At 44.4% G+C, this 23,892-nt stretch overlaps 1 protein-coding gene and 2 pseudogenes across 3 annotated transcripts in view; 2 read left to right on the forward strand and 1 right to left on the reverse strand.

Annotated features, from left to right (window-relative positions):
- Nucleotides 1–23,892, reverse strand: part of CHMP4B (charged multivesicular body protein 4B) — a 41,961-nt gene that overhangs the window by 12,637 nt on the left and 5,432 nt on the right. The window lies entirely within an intron of this gene.
- LOC308490724 (small ribosomal subunit protein eS1-like) lies at nt 6,977–8,816 on the forward strand (annotated as a pseudogene). Its single transcript has 2 exons — nt 6,977–7,387; nt 8,272–8,816. The product of its transcript is annotated as a small ribosomal subunit protein eS1-like (transcript).
- LOC308491044 (RWD domain-containing protein 1-like) lies at nt 7,407–8,082 on the forward strand (annotated as a pseudogene). Its single transcript has one exon. The product of its transcript is annotated as an RWD domain-containing protein 1-like (transcript).

Consider the following 23,892-nt stretch of genomic DNA (forward strand, 5'->3'; position numbering starts at 1 on the left):
ACAAAAAAATAGTATCATGTGGAGTTTAGAATATATGTAAAAGTAAAATGTATGGCAACAGCACATAAACCGGGAGAGGAGAAATAGGAGCACATGGTTCATATGCTATACGTGGGGTGGTAGTAACATCACTTGAAAGCAGACTACAATTAAGTTAAAGATGTTTATTAAAAACTCTTAAACAAACACTAAAATAACAGAGGTATAGCTAATCAGCCAACAAAGGAGATAAACGGAATCATAAACACTCACTCCAAAAGAAGGCAGAAAAAGAAAAAAAGGTGAACAAAGAACAGATGAGACAAATAGGAAAAAAAAAAGAGCAGATGACAGATTTAGTCTAACCATATCAATAGCCTGTTTCCCTGAAAATACGACCTAGTCAGACCATCAGCTCTAACGCGTCTTTTGGAGCAAAAATTAATGTAAAACCCGGTATATTATATTATATTATATTATATTATATTATATTATGTTATATTATGTTATATTAATTATTTATATTATACTATATTATACTATACTATATTATATTATATATATTATATTATATTACCCGGTCTTATATTATAGTAAAATAAGACTGGGCCTTATAATAAGTTTTGCTCCAAAAGACACATTAGAGCTGATGGTCCGGCTAGGTCTTATTTTCAGGGAAACACAGTAATCATATTAAATGTAACTTTCTAAACACCCTAATTAAAAGGCAGAGATTGTTCAATTGGATTAAAAAAAAAAGACCCAACTGTATGCTGCCTACAAGAGACACACTTCAAATATAGAGGTAAGTAGGTTAAAAGTAAAAGCATTGAAAAAGATACAGCATGGTTACACTAATCAAAAGACAGCTGAAGTAGCTATATTAATTAATCAGACAAAGTAGATTTCAGAGCAAGGAATATTACCAGGGACAAAGAAGGTCATTTTATAATGATACAGGGGTCAATTTATCAGAAGGATATAACAATTGTAAACATTTATACATCTAATAACAGAGTTTTTAAGTACCTGAAGCAAAAATGGATAGAATTGCAATGAGAAACAGATAAATCCACAAGTACAGTCAGATTTCAATACCTCTCTTCAACAACTGATGGAATGAGCAGACAGAAAATAAGTAAGGATATAGAAGCCTTGAACAGCACAATCAACAAATTTGACCTGATTGATATTTGTAAAACACTATTACCACCAGCAGACTATTAATTCTGTTTATGTGTACACAGAACATTTAACATGACAGACCATATTCTGGGCCATAATACAAGTCTCAATAAATATAAAAGAATTCAAGTTATGCAAGTATGTTCTCTGACCACAAAGGAATTAAGTTAGAAATCATAAAGGATATTTCTGGAAAATCCCCAAATATTTGAAAACTAAATAACACACTGCTAAATAACCCATGCGTCAAAAAAGAAATGAGAAATTAGGAAGCATTTTGAACTGAATGAAAATAAAACACAACATATCAAGATTTGTGGCAGCTGTGTCCCAGAGAGGTGGCTGTTCTCCCCACGAGCAGCTTCAAACAGACGCTTTACATTTAGACTCCTAGCAAAACCAATTGTGACTAAGAAAAAAGAAATGTTTCCATTTCCAGACTTGAGGAATTGTGTGAATAAAGGACAAATCCCAAAAAAAAAAAAAAAAAAAAAAAAAAAAAGATTTGTGGGATGCCACGTAACGCAGTAAGTACAGGAAATCTTATAGCACTAAATGCCTACATTAGAAAAGAAGAAAGCCCTCAAATTAATGACCTTAGATTCCACCTTAAGAAACTAGATGAAGAGCAAATGAAATTCAAAGTAGGCAGAAGGAAATGAGAATCAAAGTGAAACTCATTAAATTAGAAAATATATACAGAAGGTCAAAGAAATTAAAATCTGGCTCTTTGAGAAGATTAATAAAATTGAACTTCCAGCCAGACTGATCAGGGGAAAAAAATTACCAATATCAGAAATGACAGATATGACATCACTACAGAGTCCACAGATAGATAGTAAAAGGGGAAAAAGGGACTATTTTGAACTTCATGCCAATAAATGTGACCACTTAGATAAAACTGACAAATTCCCTTAATGACCTATATCCATGCTCCTTGTACTACATCAGGAGTAAGACCTTGTTCGTAACTATGGAACCAGGGACAAAAATCATCCAGGCCTAAGGATGAAGGAGCTCACTAACCAGCAGAGATATGGACAATGTGACATGACCGAGGTAAGCAGTGTGGGAGCCCAGGGGAGGGGAACCTAATCTTTGAAGCTATCACACGTTTCAAAGGATAAGAGAGAGCCAAGAGGGACATATCCTAGGCAGGAGGAATTGTGAGGCATGAGAGAATGAGGGAGGGAGCGTGGAAAGATGAAAGTCCTAGAAAGAAACTCAAGAACAGGCTTATGTGTTTTGTAAAGGAGCTGCTGCTGGACTTTATCCCAGGGTTAGAGGGAAGCCGTTGAGATTCTTTGCAGGACAGAAACGTGATCAGATTTGCATTTCAGAAAGATCCTTCGGGCTGCTATCAGGAGAAAGGACCAGGCACCACTGTAATAATCCAGAGGGTCTGGATTTCAAGGGCCTGGACTAAAGCCACAGCAGAGTCATCCACGAGAGGATGAACCTGAGAGACAGCGGAGGGAAGACTCCATGGGCTTGCAAACCTGTTTGAATGTGCAAAGTAAGGAAACGGAGAAGGAGTCAGGAACAAATTCCAGGTTCCTGGCCAGGGCAACCGGGTGGCTGTGATGCCATTTCTCAGAGAAAGTAGTGTCTTAGGGAAGAGAGGTTGGGTCAAAAAGGGAAAATCATTCTTACCAGGTCTTTTTGGGGGGCTGTGGGCTTCAAAATTCAAATTAGTACCTGAAATTTGAATTTACGTTTCTCTAAATCCATATGAAGTTCAGGGACTTCTAACTGGGTCAAACCTAAACAATTTCTTATAAAATTGTAAATAGCACAGGATTCAAAGGTAATCTATTTGCTACTATGTACGCATGTGTGCGTTAGGAGAATCTATAGGTATGAGGTGTGATCAAAGACTACAGTGTTTAAATTAAAAATTTATTACAGGGCCGGCCAGGTGGCTCAGGCAGTTGGAGCTCTGTGCTCCTAACACCTGAAGGCTACCGGTTGGATCCCACATGGGTCCGTGTCCTCTCAACCACAAGGTTGCCGGTTGGACTTCCGCAAGGGATGGTGGGCTCGGCCCCATGCAATAACAACGGCAACTGGACCTGGAGCTGAGCTGCGCCCTCCACAACTACGATTGAAAGGACAACAACTTGACTTGGAAAAAATCCTGGAAGTACACTGTTCCCCAATAAAGTCCTGTTCACCTTCCCCAATAAAATCTTTAAAAAAAAAATTATTACAGTAAAAGATATATTGCCATTAATCCCCCTCACTTTGAACACACTTATCCCATCATTCTTGCCACTTTCTGAAGCAGTTCTGGGAGTCCTCTTTCATGTCTTTAGTTGTACTGTCATGGCTGCCTCGATGTCCTGAATCAATTGAAAACGTTTCCTTTTCAGATTCATTTTGACTTTAGGGAAGGGCCAGAAGTCACATGGTGCCAGATCCAGTAAATAAGGTGGATGAAGACACGCTGTAATGTTTTTGACAGAAATTGCTGTACCAGAAGATGTGTGACATGGAGCGTTGTCATGATGGAGGATGATTTACAGCACGCTTTAAAACACACCTTCTCTCAACCATAGCTCACACCTGACTGACTGCATGGAACAAGTTGAAACGTGTCACACACCGTTATTAAGGATCCAAACACCACTTCCCGTATTGAAGATCCCTGCTTTTCTGTTGGATGGCGCTCCACAGCAGCATTCACTGTATTTTGTGATCACAATGGAAAGACTCCGTGTCACACATTGCTTCTAGTACAGCAATTTCTGTCAAATAAAAACATTATGGCGTGTCCTCATCCGCCTTATTCACCAGATCTGGCACTGTGTGACTTCTGGCTCTTCCCCAAAGTCAAAATGACCATGAAAGGTAAATATTTTGAATTGATTCAGGACATCGAGGCAGCCACAACAGTGCAACTAAAGACACTCATGAAAAGCGACTTCCAGAACTGCTTCAGAAAGTGGCAAGAACAGTGTGTTCGAAGTGAGGGGGAGTATTTTGAGGGGGATTAATGGCAATGGGTCTTTTACTGTAATAAATGGGTTTTTTTTAATTTAAACATTCACTGTATTGTTTATCACACCCTGTATATGTTTGTAATTTACAGAGACTGTCTCTGGGCCTTGTAATTGATTGCCTCTGGGAGGCCCACTGAAGGAGGGACCGGGGCAGGGAAGGCATTTTGCCAATTGTGTACCATTTACACTATTTCTAATCAAATCATTTCCTTAAAACAGTAGACACTTACTAAGAACAACGTAGCTATGCCTGGCACTGAAGGTGTGGTCCGGTCCCACCAGTGGAGTAAAGGCAGGGACGGTGTCCTCTCCCCAGCCCTCCACCCTGCTGGCCCCAGGCTAGATGCTCTTAGCTGGGCTTACTCGAGGTGACCAGGTTCTTGGCTGGGACAGAGGGAAGCACAGCCTGCCCATGGTTTCCGTTCCCAGGCTGGGATGAAATGTTTCTTTTCCGATTGGCTTTTTCCCTCTACTTCCAACTGAATCCATGCCAACAAGAGCCCCCTTCTGCCTGAACAAGCATGACAGCACCCTGGCAACTGAGATGAGAGCAGAAGTCTGGGAGCTGGGGTCGTTTGTGGGGAAGTGGGGAGGGGGAAAATGCCAGCAGAAAAATACTTTCCAGGGTTTTTCCAAAGCAAGAGGGAAAACCAAACCAGCCTTTTCTCCTTTTGGAATCAGAGACGTAATGAGGGGCTTGTAAGACAAATCATCCTCCTTGCCCAAATGGCAGCAAGGGACAAAAGAAGGCACAGGAAACTAGTACTTTTCTGGAAAAAGTCTTGCCTTGGTCTCCCCCAAATGGGGGCACAGCCTTCAGATTCCTGGAACCCTATCGCATGTCTCTATTTTCACACGGCCTATGATCTGACTAGAATGTGAGCTCCTGGACGGAGGGACTGTCTCCTCATCTCAGTATCCTCGGTATACAGTAGGTGCTCAGAGGGATGGTTGGCTGGACAAACACTCTTGAAGAGTAAATCTGACCCTGTTTGTACAGAGGAGAAAACTAAGGCCCAGGGAGGTACAGGTACTGAGTAGGTGCTCAGCAAACCCTTGCTTAATGAAAGCCTGGTAGAATGGTGTACCTCAGTCTCTAGTCCCTCCCCACAAGCCCTGCTGGGGCTGGGAAAGAATAGATGAGCAGGAGCATGAACTCCACCAGGGAGGAGAAAAGTACAGGGGCAATTGTTTTCCTAAGGACTGACCCGCTCAGACCCCAGGCCTTGGCAAACAGACCCTGCCTCCCTGGTCATAGGGTGGAATAGGCTTGTGATCCAAACTGGGCTGCCAAGAGCCTCCTCGATTACGGTGATTGGTTTAGTCATGAGCACATGACCCAAGCAGCCAATCAGATTCCTCCTCTGGGATTTTCCTAACAATGCTAGAAGAGAAATGGGGGTAAAAGGAAGTAGAGACTCCTCCCAGGCCAGGATCCAAAGCTGTAAGCAAGAGTAGCCGGCAGTCATGCCAGAGGCTCACGTGGAAATCAGTAAGGATAAGTCAATATTCAGAGACGAGCTCCACCCTGCTCTTTCCCAGTCATGTGAGTCAGTAAGTCCCCCTTCTGCAAGGCAAGCCTGTAAGAGCCAGCATTCTGTCATCAGCAACTAAAGACAAAACTGGGCAATTCAAGGAATGAGGTAGAACAGAAAAACAGCAGAGGAGAGAATCTGGAGCAGAGACCCTCAACATAGGGTCCATGAATCCCTAACACAACATGCAAAATTTCACATGTACTATAACATGTGAAACAGCACTTCCTGGATTTACAAAAGAGAATTATCTCCTAAAGAGAAAAATGAGGGAGCTAGAGAAAAAGGAGAGACATTCCCAAAGCCAGGGCCTCGTGATCAAGATCTCTCAGGAGTTCTTGACTGGTCCACCCAGGTCTGTAGGTCTGCTTCCCACTAATTCCTTACTAATTCCACCTCCCAGCCCTGCTGCCCCAGCTTCCTTTATGCCTTTCCCACTGCAACAGCCTCAGCACTGATCTTCCTCCCCTCGAAGATAACAGAACTGATATTTTCTTCTAGCTACTCTCTGCCCTCAGCAACTTTTGTGCTTGGTTGCTTACCCCAAGTTCTGAGTAGGGTGACCACACGTCCTGGTTTTCCTGGGACAGTCCCAGAGTAATTATGCTGTATCAGAGTAATTATGGCACTCCCTTTCACTCAAGTGTCCGGGATGATATAAGGTCATCCTACTGAAGCAGGGCCTGGCTGGCACCCCCACAGTAGAGGCCGCTCCTAGTTCCGGGCCTCACCTTTACTTGACCTACCTATAGCTTAACAATAGATCAACCTCCTGTGGCTCGAGCTCAGAATGTCCCGTCCCACCCAGTTCCCTGCTTACTGATCACAATCTCTATGGTCTAGTATTTTTTCCAGGCTAATCTCATCATTGTGCCCAGGTTGCTGACTCCACCAGAGAGAATCATGTGACCACAGGGAAGGCTCCATGCAGATCCCTGGAACCCTCATGTAGCCCAGGAATGCCGATTTTCCTTTAAATCCAATCTGAGAATGTTAAGGCAGTTTTGGGCCTTCTCCGACCACCGGTGCTCTGATAATAAACGCTTATTCTATGGCCCAGCTCCTGTGTCGATCTTTTGGCTGAGCAGCGCAGGCAGCTCGAGCCCCGGACTCTTGGTCTCCAGCTTCACTACCTCCCAGGAATCATGAGAACCTGCCTCTCTCCTTTTCTCCCCAGCCACAGATCCTGTCCCATGGTAGTGAGATACATACAGCAAAGGTTCCGGGGATCTCAGGGCAAAGGGCAAACATCTCAAGAGGACAGGGCCACCTTTTGGCCCTCTGAGCACCATGGCGGTCAGTAAGAACAAGCACCTTATGAAAGACGGCAGAAAGGGAGCCAAGAAGAAAGTGGTTAACCCATTTTCTAAGAAAGGCTGGTATGATGTGAAAGCACCAGCTATGTTCAATGTAAGAAATATTGGAAAAATACTAGTCACAGAAACTCAAGGAAGCAAAATTGCATGTGATGGTCTCAAGGGTCATGTTTTTTTGAAGTGAGCCTAGCTGATCTGCAGAATGATGAAACTGCATTTAGAAAATTCAAGCTAAACCCTGGCCTAGCTTTAGGCCCCGAGCCTCCCAGTCGAGGACTCTGCACCTGTGCCCACCCAGCCACTGCTCGCTGTCCCACTGCAGCCGTGGTCTTTTCCACAGCGCGCCGCCTGGTGTCTGGGCAATCCCTGGGCAGCAGCCGAGGGCCACGATGACAGATCACCCCAAGGAGCAGCGCAACGAGCTGGAGGCTCCGAGTCCCTCTATCCCTTCATAGTATTATCAGAAAATCCACACGGCTTCACCATTACTGTGACATCTGAGGCTGGAGAAAATGATAAAACTGTCCAGACTACTCTTAAGTTTACATACAGTGAAAAACACCCAGATGAAGGCCCCTTTTATGAACTATTCCCCCAGGAAAATCCAGAAGATAATGATGTCTCAGGGATTTTAAAATTGTTAGCCTTACAGGCGGAAGAAAACCTTGGTATGGTGATGACCTTTAGTTTAGTGACAGCTGTGCAAGAAAAATTAAATGAAATAGTAGATCAAACAAACTAGAAGAGAAGAAAAAAGAAGCCATAAAGTAATTAATTCATGGCACTCCTGTTACAACTGAGAATTTCTTAAGTTGGAAGGCCAAGTTTGATGCAGAACTCTTAGAAACTAAAAAGAAACAAATGAAAGAAACAGCAGGAAAAAAATAATTAAGTGGGAAACAGCTATTTGAAACAGATCATAATCTTGCCACATGTGATACCCAGTTCTTGGAGGACGCTGGAAACAGTGTGGAAGTAGATGCGTCTTTGTGCCAAGAAATAGATGACTTGGAGCTAGAGGATGACGGGGACGATCCCGACCACAATCCTGCTAAGCCAGAGTGACTTGACGGACTAACGGCCAGTCCGTTACAGTCTACAGAGAGGCACGACTGCCACAGCACCTTGGCTATGCTGACAGGGTGTTGATTTTCCTTTCTTTTTTTTTCTTTCTAAGAAAAAAAATTTTTCAGGAGAATATTCTTCTAATAGCTTTCGTCATTAAACTTAATAAACTGACCTTAAAATTTCAAGAAAGAAAAAAAGGAAGGAAGGAAGGGCTAATTACTGAGGGTGTTCAAGGCACACACTGCCTGACTAATTTCCATGGCATGGATCTTACCCGGGACAAAAATGCTCCAGGGTCAAAAAATGGCCAACCACGATTGAAACTCATGTCGATGTCAAGACTACCAAAGTTATTTGCTTTGTCTATTCTGTGTTGCTTTTACTAAGAAACATTATCAGTCAAGATTCGGAAGACCTCTTACGCTCAGCATCAATAGGTCCACCAAATCCAATGACCCAAGAGGTGCAGACAAAGGACTTGAAAGAAGTGGTCAACAAATTGATCCCAGATAGCACTGGAAAAGACATAGAACTTGCCAGTCTATTTATCCGCTCTATGATGTCTTTGTTAGAAAAGTAAAAATGTTGAAGAAGCCCAAGTTTGAATTGGGAAAACTCATGGAACTTCATGGTGAAGGTAGCAGTTCTGGAAATGCCACTGGGGATGAGACAGGTGTGGAAGTTGAACGCATTGCTGGAGATGAGAGCCCCTAGTCCAAGAATCTGTTTAAAATTCAGACTTTTAATGGGGACAAATAAAACCTATTTGTGATGTTAGAGAGAGAGAGAGAGAGAGAGAGAGAGAGAGAGAGAGAGAGAGAGAGAGAACAGGTCAATGTCTTCCCCTATACACCCTGCCGGTCCAGAAGCAAGAGAGAAAAGGTGGGGGTTGTGTGCACTTGCACGCTTGCACATGCCTGCGGCACACACACACAGTACACACACACACACACACACACACTTTCCCATCTTTGGGGGAACTTGCCTCTTATTTCTATACTTAACCCTCCCTGTCTAAGGAGCCAGGCAGTTAATTCCCACCTCCTCTCCCATAGCCTTTGCCACCTGTCCCAGTTCTGGCAGACCTGGTCAAGGTTGGAACATGGCAAGCAACTTCAGTCTCTCCCTTCTCAGGGGCTGAAAAGGGCTCTCTTCCCACAGATGGTCAGCCTAAGCCACAGCTCTCAGCTCTTCAGCATCCAGAGGGAGGGTCCCTCCAGTAGCTGGAGCAATCAGGACCCAGGAGTAAGAGAACTGTGTCCAGGGCAGGGCCCTGCGTGGTCAGCTGGGAATGTGTTTCTGGGGGCAAGGGAGCTGTGCTGGGTGCTTGCTCACAGGTTGTGGGTTGGGCTGTGGGGGCGGGGGAGAGGGAAGGAAGCAGGAAGAGAGAGAGTATATGGGCTCAGGTGGGGGTTGCCTCCTCTAGTCCCTTCACTACTTGTCACCAGTGGTTTTTCTAAATACAGACCTTAACATTCCACGCCCCTGCCTGGAAAACCCTACAGTGGTTTCATTCTCTGCAGCCTCTTCAGACTTCTGGTTCTTCACAAATGCCTTTCTCACTCTTCACCTGGCTCGCTCCCCCTGGTCTTGTAGGGCTGTCCAGGCAGCAGTTTCTCAGCCACCCTGCACCCCCAGGCTGGGCTCAGACCCTTCTTCTGCATGCTTTTGCACCACCCCGTGCTGAAGACTGCCTCAAAGCACTAATGCTGTACTGCAGCTGACACCCACCCCCTAGACAGCAGTGAACCTCCCAGGGACAGTCCGAGGCACAGATGAGGTGTCCAAGCCCACGTTTGAACAAAGGAGGAGGAAACAACGCCTGAAGCCTGGAGCCTGGTCAATCACTCTGCTTCAGCCAGTGGTTTTCGAGCTTCTCAGGTGCTGGTCCTCACTACTGTGGGAGGCTATTTCCTGAAAGGAGGGGATCATTTTGCATCTATTTTGGATATGGCCTTTCCCCCTCCTACCAACCAGAGCCATATGGCTTTATTAGTAAGTAAAACAAACTAAAACAAAAAAACTTGTTTCTCACAGATGAAAAAAGTTCAGAAAAGTCCTTCTTGGCTGTTTTCACAATAAGACAGAAAAATTCTGTTTTAAACTATTGGATCAAAGGCAACAGAGAAATTCAGGCCAAAATTAACTCATAGCCGACTCGTGATCTTATGGGTCTTATGAGTCTCAAAACCCAAGAGAGAGGAGAAGTCAGCTGCGAAGAGCCTGGGGGCCAAAGAAGGGGAGGAAGTCCTCTTGTTTTTGCTTTCCTCCATCCTGGCTGTGTTCTCTCCTGCTTCCCAGAAGAGAAGGTAAGACTGAGCAAATACCACAGACGCGTATTTTCAGCTGGGCTCTCCAAGAACCCAACATGGTCTGAGAATGCAAAAAGCTAGCTGAGGAGGGACTGAAAGGCCATAATTTGGCCCCTTTCCTGTATTTACAGACAGTGAAAGGAATGGAGAAAATTCTGAATCTACATAAATAAATACACTCTCTCCTCTCCCCTGAGAGGCAGCCTCCTGCCTCCAAGCTGCCTCTCTCAGTCCTTCTCACTCTAACTTCTGTGCCAGTCACAACCCCGGATGGGTTGTGAGCCTTCGACAGAGGCCAACAATTACCAGTTTCTGTATTCCCAGCAACACCTAGCACAGAGCCCTGCACTGCTGGCGTTCAGCAGTGAACGCCAGCATATACTGAATGAGTCACAGAAGGATAATATAATGGCTTCTGAGATTCTTAAAGGAACCAGAGTAAACAAAACTGCTCTCTTCTCAAGTCCTGAGTTACTACTATAAAAATCATCAAGACTGCTGGAGTGCTTGGAATGTTCTCTTATCTTGATCTGGGTGGTAGTTGTGTGGGTATAGATATTTGTAAAATTCCACTAAGCTGTACACTTAAGACTTGTGTCTGCACCTTGATAAAAAAGAAAAATAATCAAGAATCACCAAAAATTGCTATTGATATACCAACTCTTTCCTAGGTCTCTTTATAGATTTCCTAATCCTCTCAGCCCTATGTAAAAGGTTAAAAGTGGGAATTATTCTGAGCCCTTACGGGCGGCACTGAGACACAGGAAAAAGACAGTCTGATTACAGAGTCAGGAATGTAGCAACAAGACCTGGGGATCCTCCACCCAGGCTGTGCCAGCCCACCAAACCACCAACAGCCAGTTATAACTCAAAAGAAAACAACTCCCTAAAATAGCAACTGTTTGCTCCATCTCTCCTGTCAGCTGGCTTTCTGAATGGCAACTTCAATTTTATTTTCAAAACCATTCTGGCAGGGCTGGGAACCTGCCACCACAGTGTCTGTTGAGAGGCAATGAGGCAGCAAAACTCACTGGAATGAGGAGGTAAAAGTCATGGGTTCTACTCCCAGGTTTGCCTTCATGAGCTGTGTCATTTTTAACAGGTCACCTAACCTCTCTGGACCTGGGATTTCCCTCTGTATGGACAAGCGGAGCTCTAAAGTTATGTGATTTTTCAGAGCTGCTTGGGAGACGGGAATGTACTGTGAACGTTTAATAAAAGGGAGAGAACTGTTTTAATGGGCACTAGTAAGGACTTACGGTTTTAAAGACCTTGATTTAGAACCAGGTAGGTAGGTAAATATTCCTAAGAGGAATATTGCACATTACTAAGAGGCTTCGCTGCTCATGGCGGCACCAGGATCTACGCTGAGCACACACGGCCTTTCCAGAGAAGCCTGCTGCTCTCCCCAAGACTCCCAGCATCCTCTTCAATCATCATCCTAAAGAGCAGATTTAATTAAAATGACTAGAGTCAGACCAGCCCTTAGCAGCTGGTTCCTTTCTCCGTTCCCCTCCCGCAGAAGACAAATCGCCCAAAAGCGGATTTGTGAAGAAGTCCTGCCACAAGGAAGCACCCCAGGGTGCTTAACTGGCCCCTGCCGGGTTTTTGTCCAGCAGAGCATGATCCTGCGCAGTCCCAGCTCCTGTGACTGTGACTTGCCATAAGGCTGGCAGTCAAGTCAGAGGCAGGCTACTAATGCAAACCAGGCGCAGACGCCAGGACGCATGCCCACCAGCATCTGTGTCCCTTGCCTGGATGCAGGCTCAGGGGAACAGCTAAAAATCATTCTTCAGCTCTGACGTCTGAACAGGGGAATGCAAATGGAAAAATGTCCATTGCCATCTACAAAACAGTCTATGGCTGCCCTCAGCTTTCACAACGAGCAGTAATGTACCCAAGCTATTACCAGAAAAAATGATGCGGAGCTGGTCCATCTTTTTATGCAACAAAACTGCTTGGAGCAATCCCTGGTTCTCGAGGTTTACTGTACAGTGACACTTGTTGACTCAGAGCATGTTACAGCAGGAAGGAATCTTAGTGTTCATTTAATCCATCCTTCTCATTTTAGTGTTGAGAAAACAAGGCCCAGAGTTGGGAAGACCCAAAGATAACAGGTGACAGAGTCGGAACTAGAACCAGGGCGCAGTGTCTCGTAAGTCCTACGGCTCTGCTTGACCATTCTGGGTGATGGAGGGAGCACTTAGAGAACAGGAAAGCTAACAGGAAGCTGGGAGCCCAAGAAAAGATGGGGTAGGGGGGTTCATTTTCAGATTTTTGTGACTAAGAGTCCAAGCTGAACTTAAATGTATGGCCACGGAAACAGAGATCCTGCTGTCAGCCAAGGGAAGTAACTAGCTTTCTCTCAGATTGAAGATAAACATAAAGGGACGATTAAATCTCAAAGATCACAACTAATTGAGTGAGCCAGCCAGGCAGCCGGGAGTGAAACTCACAATATGAGGCAGCCAAGGACCTGATTAATAAATAAGGCTGGATCAAGCTCATTTAAATAGGGAAGATTTGCCAGCTTAGCTTTGGCATGTAACCCGAGATATTCTCATGTGGAGAAAAGTTGCTATTCTGCCCCTACCCAGCTGCCCAGGATGTGCTGGGCTTCTGGCTTCAGATAAAGCAGAAGGGGAACCAGGAAGAAGTAACGAGAGAAAAGGGTGGTGACCCATGGGTCCTCCCTTATAAGGGAACAGCCCCTCTACCCACCTCATTTCCACAGGCAGTAATGGGTAGAAAGCCTACTAATGGGAAATTTCACCAGGGGGCTGCAGGAAGACAGCTGCTGGCCCCCAGCAAACTGTTCTCTAGAGACAGGTAGTGTCTGTTTGGTATATGTCTCACTAAATTCAACCTGTCAGGGCCGGCCCGGTGGCTCAGGCGGTTAGAGCTCCGTGCTCCTAACTCCGAAGGCTGCTGATTCGATTCCCACATAGGCCAGTGGGCTCTCAACCACAACGTTGCCAGTTCAATTCCTCGAGTCCCGCAAGGGATGGTGGGCAGTGCCCCCTGCAACTAAGATTGAACACGGCACCTTGAGCTGAGCTGCCTCTGAGCTCCCAGATGGCTCAGTTGGTTGGAGCGCGTCCTCTCAACCACAAGGTTGCCGGTTCGACACCCACAAGGGATGGTGGGCAGCGCCCCCTGCAACTAACAACGGCAACTGGACCTGGAGCTGAGCTGCGCCCTTCACAACTAAGATTGAAAGGACAACAACTTGACTTGGAAAAAAGTCCTGGAAGTACATACTGTTCCCCAATAAAGTCCTGTACCCCTTCCCCAATAAAAAAAAAAAATCTTTAAATTCAACCTGCCACAGCTTGGTACCCAGAGTCTCCTCTGAGAAGATGCAGCCTACCTTTCCAAAGCTCACTCCAAATGAGCCACCACTACTCCTCACCCAAACCCCCCAGGCTCCCCCACCCCTCCCACATACACAATCTCAGTACCTTGGCTCCCACAATGCCCCTGGCTGGACTGGCCCTACCACATCCTCTGTCCCAAATCCTGTTCATCTGTGTCCCATCACCTGTGCCCCATACAGTCCCCTCACATGGAGTCTTCCACAGTAGGCACTGAAAATGCTGGCTGAATTGGGAGGAACAATCTAACAACCTTCCTCCTTTTCCCACCATCATCTGTCAGAAACAAACAGCCCCATTCTGGAATGCCAACCAGGGTCCCAACTTCTAAACTTGGGAGTAGCCGGCTCTGTTTCAGGGACCATTTGTGTGGCCTGGCCTCTCTGCCTCTTACCTCTGAAATAAGAGTAATAGTTCTTGTCAGAGAAGCTGAGTGCTTTGAGAGGAGAGGCTCTGGAAACACAGATTCTCAAGTTCAAGGCCATTATTTTAAACTCCCCTTAGATCCATGCACCATTTACCAACTAATGCTAGGAACTTAAAGCTTGTTTTCAGCCAAAATGACTCTTCCTTTATCACGAATGCCCGAGTGTATAGCTGTTGAGAGAGCTGCACTGAGGACTCTAGGTAGCTCGTTGGCTTTTTACTTTCACGGGGTATGGAGACAGTTCATAGTTTCACGAAAAGCCCAGAGTTTTCAGGCCCACTGTTCTCTCAAATCTCATGTTGTCAACTGGTTCCCAACCTGAGGGCTGTGAGCCCATCCACGGGGTTCACAGTTACCACTCCATTGCTGGGTGTGGCCACCCAGCACTGCCTGTGCACTACATGACAAACACATGTCACACAATAACAAAAACTACCACGTGACCACCTACCACCATTTGTATCAAACACAGTCCCAGGATAGAGATACAAATAGTGAGTACTCAATAAATATTGGTCGAAAAGAAATTATCTTCTCAATTAATGGGTACTAAAACTAAAACTCTTATTACACAGCCATCTCTGATATTTTTTGGAATTAATATAGAAAAAGGACCTTCTATGAAAAGACTGAGAACCTCTGGGTTGAAGAGAAAGCGTACTGGGTGGGGGGGATTCAGGTCTGGGTCCCAGTTCTAGCCAGACTCCCGGAAGTACAGCCCGGAGGCCCTGAGCCGTCTGTAGACCTTGGTTTACCCAGCAGAACAACAAAAAGGGAGGATTAAAAGTCCTCTCCTCCCCCAGGTCCCTCCAGCTCTACAAGTTAAGACCTTTCACCCTTAGGCCAGCCTCTGAAGCTCTAGAGCTGCACCTGCGGGTCTTCACCAACTCCAGAACAGTGGTTCTCAACCATAGGAGCTCTTGTCCCCCAAGGGACAACTAGCAGTGTTTGGAGACATTTTTGGCTGTCACAACTGGAGGTGAGGGCAGGGTGCTATGGATATCTAGTGAGTAGCGGCCCAGGATGCTGCTAAATTAAACATCCTGCAATGCCCAGGGCAGTCCCCCACAACAAAGCATCATCTGGTCCAAAATGTCAATGGTGCCGAGGCTGAGAAACACTGCTCTAGAGGCCACTGAGAAAAGCTAGCTTATTGTGGGAAAAGAGATGGAAACCACACTGAAAAATACACAATGCTAATGGACCGTGTTTCCCGAAAAGACCTAGCTGGACCATCAGCTCTAATGCGTCTTTTGGAGCAAAAATTAATATAAAACCCGGTCTTATATTATAGCTGGTATTATATTATATATATTATACTATGTTATATTATATTATATTATATATTATACTGTTATTTATATTATATTATATTATATTATATTATATTATATTATATTATATTATATTATACCTGGTCTTATAGTAAAATAAGACCAGGTCTTATATTAATTTTTGCTCCAAAAGATGCATTAGAGCTGATGGTCCGGCAAGGTCTTATTTTGGGGGAAACACGGTAGTAGCAGACTGAATAAATGAATACAGTGAATAAAGGTTCTCAGACCATTCCAGACACGTGTGAACAGTCTTCTCTCTGGCATTGGTCCCATGGGGTACAAGATGATCTAGTCACTGTATGGACCCCCAATCGTATCCTCCTTAACCTGCCCACACCCACTACTGACACACAGCCTTGCTGAGGTGGGAAAGAGAATGTGAGATTGAATATTAGTAAGAGGGAGGCAGGACAGTGTGAAAAGCATGAGACTTGGAGCCTAATGAAGGGTTCTAGCCTTGACGCAGTCCCTAGGAAACCACTTAATTGCTTTGAGCCTTAGTTTCCTCCTCTGCAAAATAGGGTTAAAAATCACACCCTGAATAAATTGGGGAGGGTGAAATGCCTAACTATTACATTGTCTGTATACCTGAAACTAAAAAGAAAATAATCACATCCTGCCCTACCTACCCTATAAAGCTTCTCTGAGTTTCAAAATAAGATCATGTATGTGAAAATGCTTTGGAAGCCATAAAACCCTGTACAAATGTAAAATATTCCCCTGCAGAATAACAGGTAGGTGCACAGACGGTGGAGGGAATGTTGTAAAAACTGATTTCTAATAACAAGATTTTGTCCACTGGTAAGTTATAACACTAAAAGCTATAGTTCCCCGCTCTATGAGAACACCAAAGATACCAGAATCCACTGTGATGCAGCCCACTCAGGACGCCCAAGGCTCCTGGGTCCACTCTGTGACTCGTAATCTGAACCTTGGCTTTCCCAACTGGGGGTGGGTGTAATACCATTTAACTCATGGGGTTGTTGAAAAGATCAAACATGATCAAGTTTGTGAAGTGCATGGCATTTCCCAAAAATGGGGGAATGTTTTCATTTTCTGAAGATTTTTCTCCTGAAAACGTTTTTATACTTTGGAACATCATGTTTTTGGAATGATGAAAATAACTTAAGAAAAAGTGTTCCTACACTGCTATCTGTCCTTTACACTTCTAAAATGTAAGCATGAGAAGGGCTGCCTGCAGCCGCCAGCCCTGAAGCCCTGTCTGCTAAAAGCAAAAGCTGAATGCCAGGCTGCTATTAGTTCCCTCCTCGGACATGGCCAGAGAAGGCTTTCAGAGCCCATGACAACTCAAGGCCCAAATCCCGTCCAGCCTTGCTAAGCAATCTGCAACCACTTATTGCCCTTGTGCAAGATTCTAAAGGGAGAAAATGCTCAGGAAAGGTGAAAGCAATTAATACGTGATGGAGAATTAAGAAGAAACTAGCAATCATTTGAGATTTAAATGTCACCCTTGTCAGTCAACATTTCCAAGTCTAATGAATTCTGGGGACATTGAGTAGATCAAACTCCTCACCCCAAGTCTTTCATGTGGCTTCGTCTATGTGGCCTTGTCTAAGTAGCAACTCCTCTTCAAACCTCTGCAGAGAATAGCAGTATACACCCATGCACAAGTCTTATCTTTGCTTTTTTTTTAAACAATTATCAGGTCTTATGAGAGTTACAAACAAGGAACTTACAGTTTCTGCTTATGCAAATAGTAAAGAAACCACTTCTCAGTTTATTAGCCCCTACTTCTTTTCATGGGAAGACAACTGTAAAGTAAATTTATAATAATTATCAGAAGAAGCTGTATTTTAAACTTAGTAGTCTAAAGCTAACTATTTTATGGGTAACCTAAGTTAAATATTTATCTGTTTTTATGTACCCCCAAAGGGGCTTGATTCAAATAAAGTGCTTTTTAAAAGTATTGCATGTATTTCCATGTTCCTGTTTTTCTTTCTCAAAAACTTTTCCTATTAATTCAAAGTTTTAAGGACTCCTACATTTTGAGTTTCCTCTGTTCTAACATTCTAGTACTCTCCAAAATAACCACTTGATAAAACAGATTCAAGCAGTACACACACATACTCCACTATATATCCTATACTCTGAATGCTTCTACAACAGATCACTGTACCCAGATTAAATCTGTTTACTCGTCTGTCAGTCTAGCCAGATTGTGAGCATCCGAGAGACAACTGACCTATCATCTGCATTTACCCAGTAAACTAGGACAGTATCTGGCACACAGCTCAAGTTAATATATACTTACCAAATCGGCTCATGAATGAAACAAAAGCTTCTAGCTACCGTATTTTGCCATGTCTAATGTGCACTATTTTGTCCAAATTTGTGAGGGAAAAATGAGGCACATTATACATGGGTAGTACTAATTCCGTATCTATATAAATGTTTTTAATTCTTTCATTTATGCTTATGAGTTAAAAGTGTAACTTTAGAAATAACAATATCCATATGCACAATAATACCCTGGAATATGATAATCGGTTTTGGTGAACTTACAACAAACTTGCAACAATGAAGAATTCTTAGCCTTCTATAATACACAAATATCATAAATTTGTTACTTGTACATAAAATTTCTTGTACCTGGTATCTGTTCTTGTGTTTTGTAATTATTTGTTATATAAAATTCCTTGTATGATAATATGTTAAAAAATAAATGCTAAAACTCCTTTATAATACAAAAAAAAGTATGTAAACAAATATATGTAAACAAATAAAAATCTAATTAAAAAAATTAAAACAAAAAACTTTTTTCCCCTGAAAGTTTGGGCCCAAAATGTGGGTGCGCATTATACATGAGAGTGCATTGTACATGACAAAATACGGTAACTTCTTTTAAAATGGACCATCTGAATTGAAATGCAAATATCTATCTATGCAGCACAAAGACCAAAGAGATTTGGGATCTCAATATCACAGTCCTTAAACAGTGCACAATATCCAAATCCATTTCAAAACCCCTGGTTTCCTTTTCTCAAATACACTACACCTTACACAACCCAACTAGATGAAAGCAAAGGTTCTTCTGCAACTTCCCGCTGTAACTCTAGATTCAGGTGAGGTCACACACCAAACATGACTGTTTGCACCCACACGCAACCCGCAACCCACACCCCCACCCCGTAGCTGCCTACTCCTTTATTTATTTATTCCCCCCCTTTTTCCGCATCTCCCCACTCCAGTTCAAGCCATTATTTCTCAGCCTAGTTGTGTAGGACACAGCTCCCTGATCCATGCTGGTACTATGAGCCTTGCGCTCCGCGCCCCCCACCAGGCAGCCAGTCGTCGGTCGTGGGCCGCTCACAGCAGCACACGGTAGCCGTAGAGTAGCCCACAGCAGCCCGTGGCAGCCCACAGAAGCTCCCGGCGACCTCCGGCTGCTCAGGGAGAGCCCCTGTTCACAATCTTGGCTGTAGAGGGCGCAGCTTGCTGGCCCATGTGAGAATTGAACCAGCGACCTTGGCTCCTACCACCTGAGCCACCTTGCCGGCCCCTGACTACTCCTTTAAGGACTGACGCAAAAGATCACATCGTCACCCCCAACCCTAAACTGTGGCAGTTGCTCCCTTCTTCAAATCTCCATCAAGCTCCATTTAGGGTGCTCCTATGGGTGACACTTACAGCCAACTTGGACTTGAATTACTCCTGTCCTAGGTTTATCTCTCCACCAAGAAAGAGTATGGGCCTCCTGAGAGCAGGATTGTACGGCAGACCCTCACATTTGGACAGGAAACCCTGATTTGGCGAATGTCTGAAGTCCTGCTGAGACTCACAGAGCCTCTCAGCTCAGCAATTTCAACTGCCCTGAGTGTTCAATGGGAGGAAATTTCAACAGGCTGTGTTAAGGGCCAACTACCTTGAACAACCTGGAGCTTATGCCTGCTTTCTTTTTTTTTTTTTTTAAATTTATTGGGGGTGCTTTCTTTTTGGATGAAAAGAAGATAGTGCTTTTTGCTGGGAATCCCAGTCCAAAAATTCACTATCACTCCAAAATTCAGAAAAATGTCACTGTATAGAATCGAATGTGGCAGATCTGGTGGAATGTCCTGCTTCATCATCCCACCTAACTCCCATTTCCCCAGAGAAGCTGCTTGTATTTTCTAGTTTTACTTTATCCATAGCTCCTGAAAGAAACACTTTACTGAGGATGGTTGTAAGCCTCCATGAGAAAACGTATGCGCTGTTTAGTTGTGATAACTTTTCATTCTCTGAGAGAGCCGCAGATCTGTTCAACTATAGGATCCGTTGGGCCAGGCTGTGTCTTTTTCACCGCTTGGAAATCCACATGGCATCGCAGATGGCTCCTAACACAGCACAGGCACTCAGAGAACACCTGTCCCTCCTGAAGCAGAAAACTGGTGGATCAGTATCATATACACATAATAGAAACCACAAAGCTACTGAACCAAGAAATCAGAACTCACTGAAAAATCATTTCTGATGGAAAAAGATACGACTTTAAAAAAATCAGGGTGGGGCAGCCGGATGGCTCAGTTGGTTAGAGCGCGAACCATTAACAACAAAGTTGACGGTTCGATTCCCACATGGGCCAGTGAACTGCACCCTCCACATCTAGACTGAAAACAATGGTTTGTGCTTGGAGCTGGGCCGCCGGTGGGCTCAGTGCTTATAGCAAGGTGCTCATAACACCAAGGTCGCCAGTTCTATTCTCACGTGGACCAGTGAGCTGCACCCTCCACAACTACATTGAAAACGACGACTTGATAGGGAGCTGATGGGTCCTGGAAAAACACACTGTTCACCAACATTCCCCAATTAAAAAAAACACAAACAATAATTTCCTAGCTGCCCCCCGCCCCCCAGGGGAAGTTAATTCTTCTTCACTTGGGGTCCTTATGGAATTCTACACAAGCCTCACTAGGTGGAAATTTTTTCTTTACAAACTGGTCCCCCCACCAGGCAGTGGTGCTCCGAGGATGGAAACTGCCTCTAATTTATCACCAGGGTTGCCAGTGAGTCCTCATGACCAAAAGCTTAACTGAATGCTTGTCAGTTATCCAGATGAGTGGCTTCTTGAAGAAAGCTGTTACCCCATCAGCAGGATATGTGCTTCAAGTTCTTTTTCAAGGAGAGGAAGGTGGACCTCTACTGAACTATCCATGTTTTGAGGCTTCATCAGATCTGGAGGTCACTGAAGGTATCTGGGAATATGGTGAGCTGGATAAGAGTTCAATCATTGAGCAGCAGCAGGAGTGAGCAAACTGACCCAGGACACAGCACCCCTGGGTGTCCAGCAATGAATACTGGCCTGGACATAGAAAAAACGCCCAACATTTTCATTTAATCCCCACAATAACTGGTGTCTCTCAAACTTTAATGTGCATGCAAACAACTTGGGGATCTCATAAAAAAAACACAAAAAAAAAACACAGGTTTTGCTTCAGAAGCTCTGGGTGGAGCCTGACAGTCTGTATTTCTAACAATTTCCCAAATGTTCCCACAGACCACACTTTTGAGTAGCAAAACTGTATAGTAAATATTGCATCCTGTTTTTGCAGCTGAAGGAGCTGATGCTCAGAAATATGGGGGACTTGTTTCAGTTCACAAATCTAGTAAGTGGCAGAAGTAAAATGTGAACTCAGGTCTTCTGATCCAAAACCCAGTGCCTTTGCTACTATATCATACCACTAAACTTTGGAGGTAAACGGCCACAACCACAGAGATGTATGACTTTCCTCAAGTAAGCCTTACAGCCACCTTTGCCCTGTATGGAAGAGGGAGGAGACAGAGCTAGAAATATCAGCTACCGTGTTTCCCCGAAAATAAGACCGGGTCTTATATTAATTTTTGCTCCAAAAGACTCATTAGGGCTTATGTTCAGAGAATGTCATCCTGAAAAATCATGCTAGGGCTTATTTTCCGGTTAGGTCTTATTTTCGGGGAAATACGGTACAAGAATCAAGCCAGCTGTATGCTCTTGTTAAGAACTTAAATCCTCCAATCCTTCAGCTAAGACTCCTGAAGAAGAATCAAACAAACTTTAGAGGTTGATAGATGTTCATTTCTTTACTAATGAAAGGCCACGGCAAAGTATAATTGCATTTCAAAAACAAATACCAAGGCCGGCCCGGTGGCTCAGGCGGTTAGAGCTCCATGCTCCTAACTCCGAAGGCTGCTGCTGGTTCGATTCCCACATGGGCCAGTGGGCTCTCAACCACAAGGTTGTCAGTTCAATTCCTTGAGTCCCGCAAGGGATGGTGGGCTCCGTCCCCTGCAACTAAGATTGAACTTGGCACCTTGAGCTGAGCTGCCTCCCAGATGGCTCAGTTGGTTAGAGCGCGTCCTCTCAACGACAAGGTTGCCGGTTCGACTCCTGCAGGGGATGGTGGGCTGTGCCCCCTGCAACTAGAAAACGGCAACTGGACCTGGAGCTAAGCTGCGCCCTCCACAACTAAGACTGAAAGGACAACAACTTGACTTGGAAAAAAGTCCTGGAAGTACACACTGTTCCCCAATAATAAAGGCCCATTCCCCTTCCCCAATAAAATCTTTAAAAAAAACACACAAAAAAACAAACACCAAAAAACACACAAAAAAACAAACACCAAAAAACAAAAACCAAAAAATTATCAGGGCCATGTAGCACACAGAACCGAATTAATTCCTAAAACAATGGCTAGTCCTGCGTGTTCTGGGCTGCGCTGCTCAGACATTAGCTAGAATATTCAGAGTATTCAGCTCTGCCCATTCCACACCTTAAGAGCAACGCTGATGAGCAGAACATCCAGAGGAGGGTAACCAGAACAGAAATACCAGGCAATGGAACAGTCAATGGAAGAGAGAAGATCTGTCCTGGAGAAGTGCAGGCTTGAGACACAAGCACCATCTTCCTTATCTGTTTTGTCGAAGGGGTACTAGACCTATCCTCTGAGGCCCCAAGAGGCAGAACAAGCAACTGTTTTCCCAAAGGAACGCAGTTCATAACTGCCTAGTGTCAGAGCTGGGATTTGCCCCCAGGCTTTCTAACTCCAGATCCCACATTCTCGTCACCACCCCGAGCTGCCTCCTTTGGAGCTACCACCCCAATCTGTACTGGAGGTAGACACTTCAGGAAGACAGATCTCAGTTCCAAATAAGAAAAGTGATTTTATAGTCAGAGTTGTCCAAAGACAGACTGTGCTATAGTGTGGGAGGATAGAGCACGTAATACAAATGCTGTCAGCAGAGAGATTCAATCAGGTTAATCGCTTGGCAGGAATACTGCGAAGGGAATTTGGGCATGGGATAGGTGGCTGGGTGAGATGAACCTGCCAACCCTCAGAGATGAATTAATCTCCTCCTGCTACATTTTCCTCTAACATTCCATTTGTACACTTACCACAGTTGCCGTCTATCAGTTGCTTGTACAAGTGTGTGTCTTCTCATTGAACTGTGAGTGCTTGTAGGGGGAGGAAGTACCTTAGCCATCTTTATATCCCTTTTTGTACCTAAGACTACACCTGGGAACCCAAGAAAACATTTACATCCCTCCTAGGCATTCTGCTAGGCACTTCGCATATATCAATTTATTCCATATCCAGCAAGAAGCCTCAGAAGTATTGTTATTCCCTTTTTATGGATGGGGAAACTGAGACTCAGAGTGGATAAGTCACTGCCAAGGAACTGCCGGTGAGTGGTGAAGCTGGCATTCAAACTAAGAAATCTTTTGCCTACACCATCATGCTGCATTCCTCCCAGAAGGAACTCAATAAACTGCTGATTTGAGACAAATACGTTAAAAACAGGCCAGTATTATATCCAGCCAGGTCTGTTGTTGTTTCCTATTGCTATACTTACATTTCCTTCTAAATATAACCATCCATCCTCAAAATGACCAACCTAAAGTTGTTTTTGAATATCCTCTCTCTCACTTGTTAAAAGACAGCGGCACAGCACAAAAGAATTCTGGGAAGAGGACCACGTTGTAATTAACCTTTCCTACCAAAGGAATTTCTCAAGCCCCCAAGAGCTCTGCCCTCCTCCCAGTTGGCTGGCTCCATCTCAGGGCTCTGGACCACTGTAAACAAAACAGCTCTTGGCTTTCTGCCCCCGAGATGTACGCTCGCATACGTCTTCACCGGCTGTTCTCCAGGACCTCGTTCTCCACACTCAAACCCAACTCGGGACAACTCAAATTTTCCCTGAGCAAAACAGTCCAGTTCAAAGGTCCTCACATTTAGCTAAACTTCCAAACAAAATATATCCTGAATTTCAAATCACATTATAAACCTATTGGCAGGCACTTAAAAATATTTAATCTCCTGCCAAACGGGGCAAAAAAAAGATTTTATCATTTAAATCAAAGGCGCCAGCGTGTTTGGACAGCCAAC

Source organism: Rhinolophus hipposideros, assembly GCF_964194185.1.
Source record: "Rhinolophus hipposideros genome assembly, chromosome: 22".
In the NCBI taxonomy this organism is placed as follows: Eukaryota; Metazoa; Chordata; class Mammalia; order Chiroptera; family Rhinolophidae; genus Rhinolophus; species Rhinolophus hipposideros.